Source organism: Peromyscus eremicus, chromosome 13, assembly GCF_949786415.1.
Source record: "Peromyscus eremicus chromosome 13, PerEre_H2_v1, whole genome shotgun sequence".
Taxonomy (NCBI): Eukaryota; Metazoa; Chordata; class Mammalia; order Rodentia; family Cricetidae; genus Peromyscus; species Peromyscus eremicus.
Window position 1 is genome coordinate 13,437,941 of NC_081429.1, and position 15,154 is coordinate 13,453,094.

The 15,154-nt window shown below is 38.4% G+C and overlaps 1 protein-coding gene across 7 annotated transcripts in view; it reads left to right on the forward strand.

Moving 5' to 3' along the window:
• Pam (peptidylglycine alpha-amidating monooxygenase) overlaps positions 1 to 15,154 on the forward strand; it is a 283,282-nt gene that overhangs the window by 138,434 nt on the left and 129,694 nt on the right. The window lies entirely within an intron of this gene.

Sequence of the window (15,154 nt, forward strand, 5' to 3'; positions counted from 1 at the left end):
GCTATAAACGCAGTGATGCATTTTGTGTGCTGGATGTTCTCCATTGGCTTACCCAGATGGATTTTTCTGTCTTACTCTACTAAGCTATAAGGGACAACTTTTGTGGGTGTGTCATTGAGCTGCCTTGCCCACCAATTTCCTTATTGATTTCATTCTGAGGGTCCAATGGCCATGGCCGTTTCTAGTCTAGGCATTCCTTCCTCTTCTTACCTCACATGACTGTATAGGAATAGTTTGCTGCTGTTTCTTAACCTCTGGGATGTTCTGACATCCTTTAGCTGCTTCTCTTAACCTAGCCCACATTTGTTCTTGGTTACATTCTCCTCAGTTGTGCCATTGATTGGTACCTTCCCCTGCCTAAGAGAAAGTTGGTCCAGTTGTTTAAAGAATACGTGTAGCATGTTAATGCTCTCGTCCAAAAGTGATGGAGGATCAAGTTCTGTTCACAAGGTCTGGAAAACACGTGAGCTAGCTCAGTGTGTATAGCAAGTGCCATTGTCTGGTTAGAATGTGGGGGCTGTGAATCAATTCTTTTCAGTTCTTTCCTTGGTCTCTCACACCGTGTAATCTTTCGAGGTGACAAAGCCTCTGTGAATGGCAGATGGAGTTGGGAAGGTGTCCTCCCTTCTCTCCAGTGCCTTCCGTCTGGGACCAAACAGTCTCTGCTCTCCTGAATTCCCATCCTGTTTCTAGTCCTTCAATCTTCACTGTTCCTCATGGTGCTCTTAGCCTCCTCTATGGTGAGATCAAGAGGTTTCTAAATGCTTAGGTTTGTCTATTCTGCAAGGATATTTCATAGGTGGTAATAGATGCTACCAGCAGGAGATGCATGATATCTGACTGTCTCTGTTCTTAGGATATTGTAGTATTCTTTAATGATTGCAAGACTGGTTAACCTGTCATGTATACAAGAGGTTTCTTTGTATCAGTAAATATTGTTGTTCGGTTTGTAGGTTCTTCTATTTTTCTTTTTTAAGAAGCAACAATTTTTAGGGACAAGCTGTGTATTTCTATTTTAAAAAATTTAATACTTTTTCTGATATTGAAAGACTTGTGTGACAAACTTCAGTGTCTCACCTGTCTATATTCTTCCATTTCATTCATTCCTCAGCACACCTTGAGTTACTTTGAAGTTATTTGCCATAAATCATGTGGATTTTTGTTTTGTAGTGTTTTTTTAAATAATACCCTTAATTTATAAAATAACCACAACTTTATTTTCGTTACTATTTTCAAATATTATACTTATTGCCACATGTTTCTGATTGTTGCATTGTTTGAACATTAATTTGTTTTCATGGGGCTCTAAATATGTTACCAATGGCAATTCTCACTAAAATGTTTCATAAGGATTTTAGGGGATTTCACTTTGTCCTCTTCCTTGTAATGTGTTTGTGAACAAAAACACCCAAGGTGTTTGTCCGTGCTCTAGGCTTTGCTGCCTGTATCACCGCTGTACCATTTAGCATGCCCCTCTGTCTTTTGTGTTCCTTCTTCTGTTGCTACTAAATGCTTAGGTTTGTCTATTCTGCAAGGATATTTCATAGGTGGTAATAGATGCTACCAGCAGGAGATGCATGATATCTGACTGTCTCTGTTCTTAGGATATTGTAGTATTCTTTAATGATTGCAAGACTGGTTAACCTGTCATGTATACAGTCTCCTACCAGCTCTCACCAACTGGCTTTAGTTGGGATTAGTAGCCGCAGATGACTACCATTGCCTAGATGTCTTAGAGGTTACAAATGACAAGTATTTCACTCATATTATTCTTTACTAATTTGTCAGTGGGGATACTTATATACAAAGAAGGTTTCCCTCATAAACTATTTAATCACCTCTAAGTACCGTATATGTTGTTTAATAACAATCAAGCTCCAGAGGTATTGGCTGCTGGATATTAACAATATAAAAGGAAATTTTATTTTTCTTTTAAATTGATTCACAAGGTAATTTTTGGTGAGAACCTTACTGTATCACTGAAACATATCTCCAATTCTTGGCACCAGAAATCTCCTACCTACAGCCTCACAAGGAGCTAGGATTGTAGGTACTAAAGTACCACACCCAGCTTGAAATTTTCTTAAAATGATTTCTAAGAGCCAAGAAGGAAGCTAAATTATGTAACAGCAATAACTTAGGTTTGTCTTAATCAGCACACTGTGTGTGTTCATGTATGTGTAAGCCTGAGAAAGCAAAGGAAAAACAAATCTTATATAAAGCACCAAGTTTAGTTGTTGTTGTTGTTTTTAGTTAGCAAATTTCCAAGCTATTGGGAAAAAGGAATACCTACTAAAGTAAATGGAGTATTTATATTTATGATGCATATCTGAATAAAATGGGAATTTGCAGTTTCCAAAGCTGCTTGGCTCATCATGACTACATTAGCTAAGTGACTAGTACCTACCCCTCATAGTTTAGAGGAATATATTTACAGTTTTCCTTCTCCTGAACTATTAATACTGCCTTTGAAGTTGCGAAACTAGAGTGAGATAAATTTGATTTGATGGCCACCTTATTAAAGAAAAGCACACATAAAAATGCTTAAAGGAAAAAATGATCCAACGCCCAGGAACTATTTTTGGAGCAATAAGCCCTTTATAAAAGGCTATTAGTCATGTACATAACAAGATCAACAAACTAATTCAGCCAACAATTCCGATGCCAGTTGGTCCCTGAGCACAATGAAGAATTACCCAAGGCTTTAGCCCTGAAAGCACAGCCCAGTACCTGGAAATAGAGTGGCAGAAAGAGCTGTGTTGTAACTGCCTGTTGCTAAAATAGAGATGTTGATTTCATGCAGAGGAAAATCAAAGAGCGGTCCAAAGTATGTTTTTATATTTGATTTCATAACTCCTCTTAAAAGTTCAGGGAAAAGGATGCAAACTGGTCATAGTGTTTCTTTTATGGATGAAAGTCTCAGAACAATGAAAATGTCACTGGAGAAGGGAACAAACACAATGACTTTGCCCTTGATCACTGTAGTAAAATGTATGACACCATCAAGTGTTGTTCCACTTCTTTGGAAGGAAAAAAGCCTCATTTTTTAGGAGGCCCAAGTGCCTTACATAACTGACTGACTCTCCATCTTTTGTACTCCAGAAGATCATCATCAGGTTTACTGACCTAGACATGGGTAATTTGTGTATTCTGTTCCTGTTTACCAAATTCACTAATTAAGAGCTGCAGCTGGAAAAGTCTAGAAGAGTATGTTGAATTATCTTTGTTGTTTCACTAGACCAAAGCAAAAAGGTTCCCAAAAGTTCTGAACATGCTAAGCCAATGAACTAAAATGAGTTCAGTCGTCCAAAGACTAAAATTAGAATTATGAGGATTTGGTTTTGATTTCACAAATACGCTGTTCTGACCTTTTGGCTGTCCATAAAAGACTCCTCCTTTGTGCTGGCATATGTTTACCCCACTTCTGTTCCAGTATTTGCCTTCTTTAGCTCAGCTCAGTCTGGATTTGACAAAGACAGTTGTGTTCTGTGCCTTTTTCTTATTGATGATTGGATTAGAGCTGAGTATTGAAGGTCTCTGGAGCTGAAGTGCCTCTTGAATAGTTTTAAGCTCAAAAGGGACCGTGTGGGAGAGTCTGTCCCTCTGCTGGCTTTGGAAGCAGCACTGTGTGGGTGTGATGCTGGGGACTTACTGTGTTACTGCATCCATCATGTTATGAAAAGATAGTCCCAGAGACAAAGAGCCAAAGAAGACAAATATGAAAGCTGAAGTCATCTAATTCCTGGATGGCGCTGTTGATTGGCTGGTTGGAATAATGTTCCAGGATCTGCCCCAAATGCATTCATTCTACTGATGATTCATTCTTAGCCTTCTTACATGTGGCCAAGGTGCCATATATGCTCTTTGAATAAGTTGTCTTCTTGATACTGTTCCAACAACTGTGTGCTTATAGGTTTTAGGAACAAACACTTCATAGCTATAACAATGCGCTGCTATTTTGTGCTTGGTCATTGTGCCAATTTTAAGTGCCATGTGCAATGGAACAAAAATTGAAGTGGAAATTTTCAAGTGGAAAATTCTGCTAGTAATTGCTCTGTATCAATACAAGCTTAGGAAACAATCTACCAGGAAGTGGGATATTATGCCGATTCCAGGAGTCACTGTCTAGTGCAAGTAGCATACGCTACTATGTAAATTTTATGCGCACATATATGTAACAGTTACAATTCATGCACTATTAAAATGGTCACAGAAAGTTAGGATTTTAATTTCAGTATATAGTCCACCCATGCTGGCCTTGAACTTGCAGTGCCTAAATTTCCCCAAGCGCTGGGGTTTCAGGCCTGCACCATCACACCCAGCTCTAATTCAGCACCTTGAGCTCCTGATCTCCTACAAAGGGAGAAATACCTTAAATTATTAATAAGTCATCCCTATGTCCTCTGGTTCAGTCAGAACAACTATTTATTGAGCTGTCCCCTGTCTTCCTCTTTTTGTTTGTCAGTGTGGCATCTGGGTATTTGGAAAGAATGGCCTTGGGCATTTTATGAATGGCCTTGAGCAAGAAAAGTCTCAAATGAGTGGAATGTATGGCTATCATCCCTCAGCTGCTATCAACTCTGGAAGTTGTAACTGTGGAATTACTCTTTCTTTCTTCAAGGGACTCCCTGTTAAACGTCTCTGCCATGTTTTCTCCCTGTTTCCGTCCTCAAGGCCATAGTGACGTGCCTGCTAGAGAGCCAAATATGTTTTGTTTGAGAGAGGAATTTGACTCTAGCAGTTTAATATTTTAAAAATATTAGTTCTCTTGTGACTATGTCCTGTCTGTGACACTGGAGCCTTGCCCAAAGCTGTCAGATCAGTGTAAATACATTGAACCCTATTGGACTGGTACTTCCAGTTGTTCATTTTAATCTTGTAATTTGTGTTTTTCCTTACTCTTTCATTTGAAAAGTGTTCACTTTTATAATACATCTCTTCATTAGTTCTTGCAGATAATAATACGTTTAAATCATTGTGTATTGGAAGAACCCAGTGTTCAGATTCTAAGATGTGTGGAGCCCATTAGTCTATGAACAGTAATGGTTTCCTAGGTTGAAATGAACTGGTATCCATTGAGTTTTATTCAGTAGATTCTGCTAAGTATACTCTACTTAAGTAAATCAGTATGATTTCAAATTTTTTCTTTACATTTCTGTTTTGAATATTTGAAACATTTAAATAACTTACTGACTCATCTTTTTTCTTCAGTCTTCTCAATCTGTTTGATTTTTGTTGCTAGTATTGCTGTTTTTATTGTTTTACTATTTTTATTTTCATTGATACTCTTTTATCCCCATTTCCCATGTCACTTTTGGCCATGTGGCCATCACTAAGGAAGGTAATAGGAAAAGCTTGGGGTGACTGCCATATATCACTCTTGCAGGCATTACTTTGCTTGGAGACAGTGCAGATAACAGGGCTAGAAGGGTTGGGGAAAGTCATGGGGACAGTGAATGTAGCTGGGACTGACCTTACCTGGCCTTGAGAAGGACTTGAGTCATGAGAACAGAGTCTGTAGTCAGAGTCCTTAGATGAGGATCCATAGGGAAGAATATGGTCTTTAAAATACATTAGGAATTAGATGCCCCAATATGAATATTCTATTCTGACTATGCCTTTGAGCATGCCACTAACATGGATTTAGCTTGATGCTCTTATTCAACACTATCTAATTCTGAAAGCATTCTTCTCCATTGGCTCTCTGGCATAAGCTTCTCGTTATTTTTTCCATTTCTGCCCTGTTGTTCCTTGGCCATTGCATACTATTGTTAATTCTTTTGGGTTTTCTGATTTTTTTTGATGTTTTACTCCCTTTACACCCACAAAGCAAAATCCTAGTCTACCCATCATTCAACTGCCATCCAGCTTTTATCTTGTACACATTTGCTTCTTGAAGCCAAAGTTTTCCACTGAACTCCAGGTGACCTAGCTGCCCTTAAAGATTATGTGTTGATATTTCCAACTTTGTCTTCTTGTGTTTTATATCTCAAAGAGTGATACAAGTTGTGCAAACCATGTATCTAGTAAGAGATGCTGCCTCCAGAACTAAGGAGAGTGACTGAAGAAAGCCTCCAAAGATGGCCTCACTACACACACACACACACTAATTTCATCTCTGTGGCTGTGATAAAAAAAAAAAAAAAAAACATTCTAAGCATAAAAAGCAACTTAGGAGAAGGAACAAATGATTCACTTGGCTTATTTTTCCACATCACACCCCATCATTGCGGGAAGACAAGGCAGGAACTTAAGCAAGACCTTGAGTCAGAAACCATGTAGCAACACTGCTTGATGGATCACTTGCAACTTCATGCTTAGCTAACTTTTGTGTATAGCTCAGGACCATCTACCCAGGAAATGGTGATGCCCACAAGGTACTGGATCTTACTACAACAATTAACAATCAAAACAGTATCCCACAGACAAGCCTACAAGACTGTGTTATCTGGTCAGTTCTTTAGTTCACAATCCTGTCTTCACTGTAAAGTTGATGGCTAATGTTAACTAGGACAGGCACCATCCTTGACTCTGCTTTCCAGTTCTACTCAAGTATACACTCAAGTCATATTTTGCTTTTCTCCAAAATCCATTTTCTTCCTGCCTATTTTGCCAGCATCTCCTGGATTCAAACTATTATCATCATTTCTCTGAACACCTAAATGTCTCTTCGCAAGGCTCATCTAATTCTTCCCTAGAAATGTCCATTTCTATGAGAAATTTCAAAGGTTTACTCTTACTGTCCAGAGATGCAAAATAGCTAAAGTCCATAGCAATAATCACAAGGCACATGGATGTCACATTGACTTTTCCAGTCCAGTTAAAAACAATTTACTCTGCCATGTGCTATGGCATTTGTTTCCTCAATCACACTGAGTTTTCTCCAATTACAGAACCTTTGACAATATGTTTTCCTGTGCTAAACCATTGGCAGCTCTGCTCACCTGGACGATTTCCTCCAAACTGCTCTCATAGCTGCAAGTAGTTTTCCTATACATCACTTAAAACAAAAATTTAGTATTTATCTGTGTGATTATTTCCTGTAAAATAGTAGTCTATAAACTGTGCAGTGTAGATGATCCTTGTACATGCATATGTAGTACAGCGTCTGCTTCCTGGGATTTGCTCAGCTGTTCAATTTTGTCACTTAATTAATAAAATATAGCCATAAAGGGATAAATTTCTGTGTGGTATGAATGGAGATTTAACAATGAACAAGTGTTAGAGACGTGACTGTGACAAGATAGAGATATTACGATAGGGTCAGATCACACATAAGCCATTTGATGTTGAAATGCTATGTTTAGGGTGGAGATGACAGGACCTTTTCCATGTGGACAGAACAAGTACATTTAATTTCCAGGTTTGGGGTGTGTGTGTGTGTGTGTGTGTGTGTGTGTGTGTGTGTGTGTGCCTACATGCTAGAGGAAAGGATGTGTAACTAGGTAATGTTCCCACTAAGTTCAGAATTGTGGCTGTTTACACATTTACGAGAAACTTAAATACAAGTAAATAGCCACTAGCTTCAGACTGGGAAAGCCTTTACTCAAGACAGTAGAGTTTCTGTCTCACAAATACCCTCCCCCAACAGAGACACAAGTGCACTTCTACCACTTTTAAAACCTTGTGGTGGCAAAAAAATCAGTTCATTACACCCCATTATAATGAAAAGTATGAAAACTCGGAAAAGTTCCGAGTGGCATCTTCCTTCACCAAGAAAATGCCTTTCGCACCGTTGGCTCGTTCACGTTGGTGATTCCCAAAGAGCTCGTGCCAGCAATGTCACTTCCATTGAGCTGCTTGGCATTGAGAAATTGTCACCATCAGCCAGAGTGAGATTGTAGTCTAAAAATAAAAACATGATTCTAGAATGAAGTAACTTAAGGATACAATCCACTAACATTTGATTCTGTGTACAACTCTAATGGGGGGCACACAGATTTCAGTTCGGCCTTTCTTAGACCACAAATTTATTGACACCAAAGAAGATTATACGTTGAGATTTCAACAAATAATGTTAGAGCTCTCAGTGTTTGGTGCAAGAGGGTTACAATCTAGACTGGCAGGGCTGTCCAGAGTTGGTAGGGTAGAGCTAGGCGTAATGATGAGGATGAGAAGAGTCTTAAAGAATCACTTCAGACGGCCTCACATAAACTCTTCACCATGGCTTTCACTTCCTGAGTTAAAAGGGAGGAAGATGAGTAAGACTTCATTGAAAAGTGACATACTGGAATTGCATCTGCAATGAAGCTCTCTCTCACTGTCTCTCTGTCTCTGTCTCTGTCTGTCTCTTTCTCTCTGTCTCTGTCTATCTGACTCTGTCTGTCTGTCTATCAGTCTGTCTCTCTGTCTCTGTCTCTCTCTCTCTCTCTCTCTGTCTGTGTGTGTGTGTGTGTGTGTGTGTGTGTGTGTGTAGTGAGGCCATCTTTGGAGGCTTTCTTCAGTCACTCTCCTTAGTTCTGGAGGCAGCATCTCTTACTAAATGTGGAGTTTACCAATTTGGCTGGCTGACTGTCTTTCATGTTCCAGGAATTCACTGGTCTCTTTGCTTCCTGTTCAGCCCCAGCACTAGGACTGTAGACATATGCCACCGTAAGTGTATTTTTGTGGGTGCTTGAAGATCCAAACTCAGCTCCCCATGTTTGGAGATCAAGTGCTTTAGCAAATGAGCTGTCTTTCTCGCCATCTTCGGTTACGTATTTTAAATTCTAACTTGAAAGGAAAAAAATTAAGTTCAACGCTTTTGCTTCAAGAAATCTTCTTCTTTGAATGTTGCTCCTTTGCTCTGGCTTCTTTTTGTACTAGGATGAAGTGGAGGGAATATATTCCTCCAAGTCAGGTCAGCATCAATATTTTAGTCAGGGAATCTATTGCTGTGATAAAACACCATGACCAGAAGTAACGCGGGGAGGAAAGGATCTGTTTTATCTTACAGTTTGGAGTCGGTCCATTACCCAGGGAAGTCAGAATAAGAACTCAAGGCAAGAACCTGGAAGCAAGAACTGAAGGGGCCATGGAGAAATGCTGCTTTGCTCGTCTGTTTTCTTATAGAATTCAGGACCTCTAGTCCAGGGGTGGTACTACCCAGGGTGAACTGGGCCCTCCCTTAGTAATCATCAACCAGGAAAATGAACCACAGGCTTGCCCACATCAGTTTGGTGGGACATTTTCTCAATTAAGACTCCATCATCTAAAATGACTAGCATGCGTCAACTTGACATAAAAACTAACCAGCACAATCAGTTTCTTATGAACATATATTCAACTCACCTTGGGAAACAGCAACTTTATTCCATTACCTATTGGGGTTATATGTGTTAGTCAAAGTTCTCTAGAGATACTGAACTGATAGTAGATACTCAAATTTATATTGGTATAGATACTCTAGCTTGAGATAGACTGAGGATATACATGGGTGATTGGGTCTCATAATTATCAAGACTGAGAAGGGTGATTGCGAGGTAGGAGCCCTGTATGACTCAGTCCAGATCAAATGCTCTGAGAATCGGAGAGCAGCTGCTGTAAATGCTACAGTCCAGAGCCAGAGTCTGGGGTTCTGATGCCCAAGTGCAAGAAATAACATCCCAGCTGCAAGCAAGAGAGAAAAAAGACACAAATTTATCTTTCCTCTTTTTGTTCTTTCCGAGTCCCTAATTGATTGACTGAGCTTCTGTCACATCGTCTATACCTAGTTCACTCAGAGTAGCACACCGATTACTTCTGTGACCACACACACACACACACACACACACACACACACACACTCACACACTTCTCCACCTCACCCAATATTCCTTAAGTTGAGTGTAAAATAAACCTACCCGTATAAATTAAAGAAAAGAACTGAACAATTATTTTCCAAATGTTTTCTTTTTCTTGTAATGAAAATTCTTGTCAGAGAACCCTGATGTCCTTCAGTTCCTTTCCTGTGTGCACTGACAGAAGCATTAGGTGCCCTGGGGTTCTCATGATCTCTGGGTAGAGATAGTTTGTTGTTGTTCTTTTAACCAGAAGGAGTGTGGAGAACATGTAGAGCTTTGTGGATGCTTCATGGTTTGGGTTCAACTTCATGTGTGTATGACTAGGAGTTGGTAAAGAGATTATGACCCACTTTCTGAGTAACTACTTATTCTGCAGCACAAAACCAGTTTCTGTTATGAAATGGTTCCTCTTTCGCTGGGTATTATTTTTTTCATTGTCTCTGTTTATGATGTATATCATGATGTTTCGGTACACACACACACACACACACATACCACTAAGCAAATTTATATACTACCTTCCTTCTTCATCTCATTATTTTCGATAGTTCTGGTAATTTAACAGCAGATAACTATGGTAAGTTACCACTAACTTTACTGTACACAACAGAATATTTTTCAAGAGAGCAGACAATTGCAAAGCCAGAAATACTGCGCCATATTATCTATTTGGAAACCTATTTTGATCACTGCATTCTCTAGTCTTCTCAGTAAAGCCAGTCTGGGGAATTATTTCTGCCTGCACAATAAAATGATATTATCCAATCAGGATCAAATCATAGCATTCAACACTAGAATGTGAATAGTACCTTTGGTTTCCCCAAACAAAAATTACTGGTTTTATGTCAACAGCTTCTACATGTAATAGTATACAGCTGGTTTTGTTTGTCCCATAATAACTTAAAGAAGCAGTTGGCTTTATTAGCCTCATTTTCCACAGAAACTATTGCATCTCAGTTTTTTTTAAAAGGACTAAATAAAAACAAAGACTATTATTTCTTACAATAATGGCCATTACCGAGCCGCTGTCTGTGTAGGAACTCGTGGTTAAAAATACTTAGTAATAGAATATCACAGGAGTTCCTCAGCAATAAGATGCCCACCCTGTATTTCTAGCATACACCATTTTTTAAGGAAAAAAAGAATATGCTTCTCCTATATAGCTCCCCATAGCCGCAGTAGAGAGGCATCAGCATTATCATCTCTCTCCTGACTCAGAGTTGGCTGATATGCCAAAACAGATAGTACTGGAAAATGTGGCTATGTAGATTCTTGTTATTTCTCCCTTTTGCACATCTGAGCCTTGTGCTAGCAGTTGGAATTTGCAGGACCTCGCAGACCGTCCCCTGGCACCAAGCTCTGATACCATGCTCTTCCCACAGAGTGGAAATGAGCATTCATGACGATGTATGGAAAATTCTGTGTGCTCAAATAGAAAGACTATTATAGTGGGCAGTAAGGTACTGTATTTGTGTCTTCCAAAAGCCTTAGAGAAAAGCATTGATTTGAGTTATGAATATGCATTTAAATAACTTGACTTTGCAGAAACAAAATGGTGACAACTGAATGGCTGTGGGTCTACTCTGAGTCACTGTCTTCCATCATCAGGCTTTTGTGAAACATTTGCAGGTGATATTGAGAATTTAGGAGACTTGGACTAAGCTTCTTATTAAATTTGTATGTATCCTTGATTTCCTTATGGCTTCCATTAATCAGATAAACAATTGAAGTTGCATTTTAAAACTGATAGTAGTTTTCAAATATAGGAGACATCTCAAAAAATATCCTTTTAATTGTTCTTTTTGTTGTTCGTCTGTTTTTATTTTTGTTTTAAGACATGGTCTCACTATATAACCATCGCTGTCCTGGAATTTGCTATGTAGACCACGTTGGTCTTGAACTCAGTGGTCTGCCTGCCTCTGCCTCCTGACTGCTGGGATTAAAAGCATATACCACCACACCTAGCTTCTTTTTTTCCATATTGCAAAGCAGAGTGCTATAATAAACTAGATATTAATTTTATTTTATCAAGCCTAGATAATTTTTCCTGCAATCAAGTTACTCATCTTCCTTAGTTTCAGTTTTCCATCTTGAAAAAATTCTGTCATTTACCTACCTGATGGTGTTATCTTGGTAAATCACTGAAATGGAAAAGTCTCAATTGAAGCAATAAACCCAATAGATATTCTCTCTTTTACAAAGAATCATAGGCTAAATTCTGACGGAGTCCATAAAATATCTGAAGTTTTTATTACCTTTGTATATTTGTTTATGAGTGCCTGTGGACATGTGTGTGACATGCTGACCTTGTGAAAGTTGGAGCAATATTTGGCAGTTTTTTCTCTTCCTCTATTAGGTGGATCCTGGGGATTGAACTCAGGTTGTCAGGATTGACAGTAAGCCCCTTTCCCCACTCAGCCACCACTTGGATCCCAGTTATTTGCAATATTTTTAATATTGTTGTACAATAAAGGCTGTAAGATTAAGATACTGTTTTAAAACAGTGTTCTTTAGCATTTATCATTTTAAAAAGCATAGTTGGCTTTGCTGGCCAATAATAATTTATTATGTCACAGATATGATGTTATTGATTCATTTGTTTCTATGTTGTGAGAAAGGATCTTGCTATGCTGTTCATTTTGGCTGTCCCAGAAGTCACTAAATGGCCCAGAATGGCCTCACACTTTGGGCAATCCTCTCGTCTCCAGCGTCATGAGTGCTAGGATTCCAAGTGTGAGCCACAGCACTTTTCCCTCTCTCTCTTTCTTTGATAATGTACATCCCTCTTTTCTTGACATCCTTGCCTTCAGCGGATGTGCTATTTCATAAAAAGTTTTCTGGTCACTGCATTTATCATAGTTAGTACATGAAGACACATAGCACTAACATTTTTAGATGGATTATGTTTCTTACAGCATGGGATTTCAGCTTAAAGTATATGCATTACTGGTGACCCACTATAAAATTAATGTGTTTCAGTAAAAAAAAAATTATAATCACCAACATAGTCTTTCAAGTGTTTGATAAATACCATTTTCAAAAAAAAAAAAAAAAAAAAAAAAAAACCATCCCAGGGATAAGAAACCAAAAACGGTGTTCATTTACTTAAGAAGAAATTTAATTTTATTTGAATATACAATTTAGTCTTTATAAAAAGTACAGTTGGTGAGATTTTTAAGGGCTGGTCACAATCACAAGTTTAAATAGATTAAAATTTAACACAATGAAAATGACAAGAACTATATGTCATTATTGCTGATGGCCTTCAGGCATAAACTATAAAGGCTTTTAATCCTATTCCGACATTAACTACCTGGGTGGTCTTAAGTGGATCAACACAGTAATTTTCTGTTAAAAAATAAAGAGATGTACTGACTGCTAACTCTACTCACAACGCGCTTGTGAGAATGAAACAAATAGCATTGTAAAGAATATGCGCACTCATGTTCTGCCAACCTCAAGACCACTGAAGATGTCCATGAGTCATCCGTTACCATTTGTCCAATTGCACCCTCAAAGTGGTGCACTCTTCATGGAGATTCTGGACTCTTACCTCAGTTCTAAGTACCATACTGTGGTAATAAAATATTACAAAACCAAACCTCCTGTTCCCTTTACAGCCCTTTCCCCCATTTTATTGAACTGTGTGGTTTTCAGAGCTTTCAGCTGAATGCACATTATTGATTGGCGATACTGTGTTTTTAAATGTGCTCAGTTTTAGGGAAAAGCTGTCTATTCTTTTCTCCATACAGAAATTATTCTTTATCTCAAAAGTGGAGCATAAGTAAGATTGCGCATCAGGCTGTGATGGGTCATGGCAGACACTGGTGTTGGGCTCGTAATAGACTTTCCTCTCCCAAAATAATTGAGTAAGATACTTGTCTATTTCTCACTTCATGTTTCTCTTCCTTTCCCTCCTCTCTCTCTCCTTCCCCCTTCCTTTCCCCATATTTTTATTTCTTTTCCTGTCTTTATCTTCTTTGCAATGGACTTTAGCAGCTTAGGAAATAACCAGCTGAAATGTAAACATTTTCATCGTCAAAGAAGATATAATCTAAGAATGTAAATTCGTAAGAGAAAGACATTCCCAAGTTTTTCTAATTTTTAAATTGAGCAGTTGATAAGAGCAGTAAACCACAGCATGGATCTGATGTTAACAGGAGTTTTCTATATTTTGTATAATTATATATACATATATATATGTATGTATGTATAATGCATGCATATATATACACACATATGCATTTCATTTTTGCTTTTAGCTTTTGTCAAGAGAATCAGATTGTGCAATTTGATGTATCCATTTACCTCAGTAAGTTTTCTTGAACTGGATCAGAACAAAAAGAGTAAAAACAGCACTTTTTTCAAAGTACAGGAATTTTGGTTTCATTTGAAATTCATCCCAATCTTTTGGGGTTTGGGTTATAAACACATGCCTTAGCTACTTCAATGTGCTCTTGTTGCTATCCTTGCTTTTAAGTTGTTACTTATCACATTGCTTTGGACTATCTGTGATGTGTTAGCTGAGCTATGTTCAGACCTCAGCTGCTGTACTTGTGGGTTTCCAAGGCCTGATATGAGTTCACGTGAGAAGGATAGATTTTATTCAGTCGGGACTCTTAAGGGAAGCTTATCCGCTGTGAACTAAATACACCTTGCCAGGACAACAAGGAGGCAACCTTTTAAGTCTGGGGTGTGCTGACGATTAGGAAAAGGGTTTGTCTCTGTGCATAGGCCATCTGGGTTTGTTAATTGGTATGACTGGAAGGAGAAATAGGCTTTTTGAACCTTTATGACAGGCTTCCTTAGTGCGGGTCAGAGAGAGCCATCAAGAGCTGAGCAGTATTCCTTGAACGTGAGAAGACTGTTTGAGAAAGCAGACTTACATCTTAAGAGGCAGAGGAAGGATATAGAATTGGAACCTCTGCAAAGCAATGGTTAAGATGTTTAGATGCCACTCTATCGGCATAGATGCCACTTTATCTGCATATCTCGTAAGTCCTACATGCAGAGTTCATTGTTCCAGTCTTTTTGTGACTCAGCCTCCTAGTGCAACTTTTAGCATTTCCCTCCCCATTTTCTAAAAGAGATTTTAAGAAATGAAACTTTTCTCAATTGAAAAATGTCATAAATAAAAGTAGTAGCAATGACTGGAATCATATCTTTGTAATTTTTCAAATTTTGCAACTTATTTTGTGTATTCCAACCTCTTTGTTTCCTAAGACAGAGGTTAAAAATTAGGTTAAATGCATGATTTTTAGCTGCTAACTGTGCATTTAGAGACGCTCGGATGATCTGTTTCCGTGTGGCTGGGGTCTGTTGATTCTAGCACTCTGAAACAGTAATGTATGAAGTATGAATTATTAACTGGGTGCAGCTACCTCTGTATCATC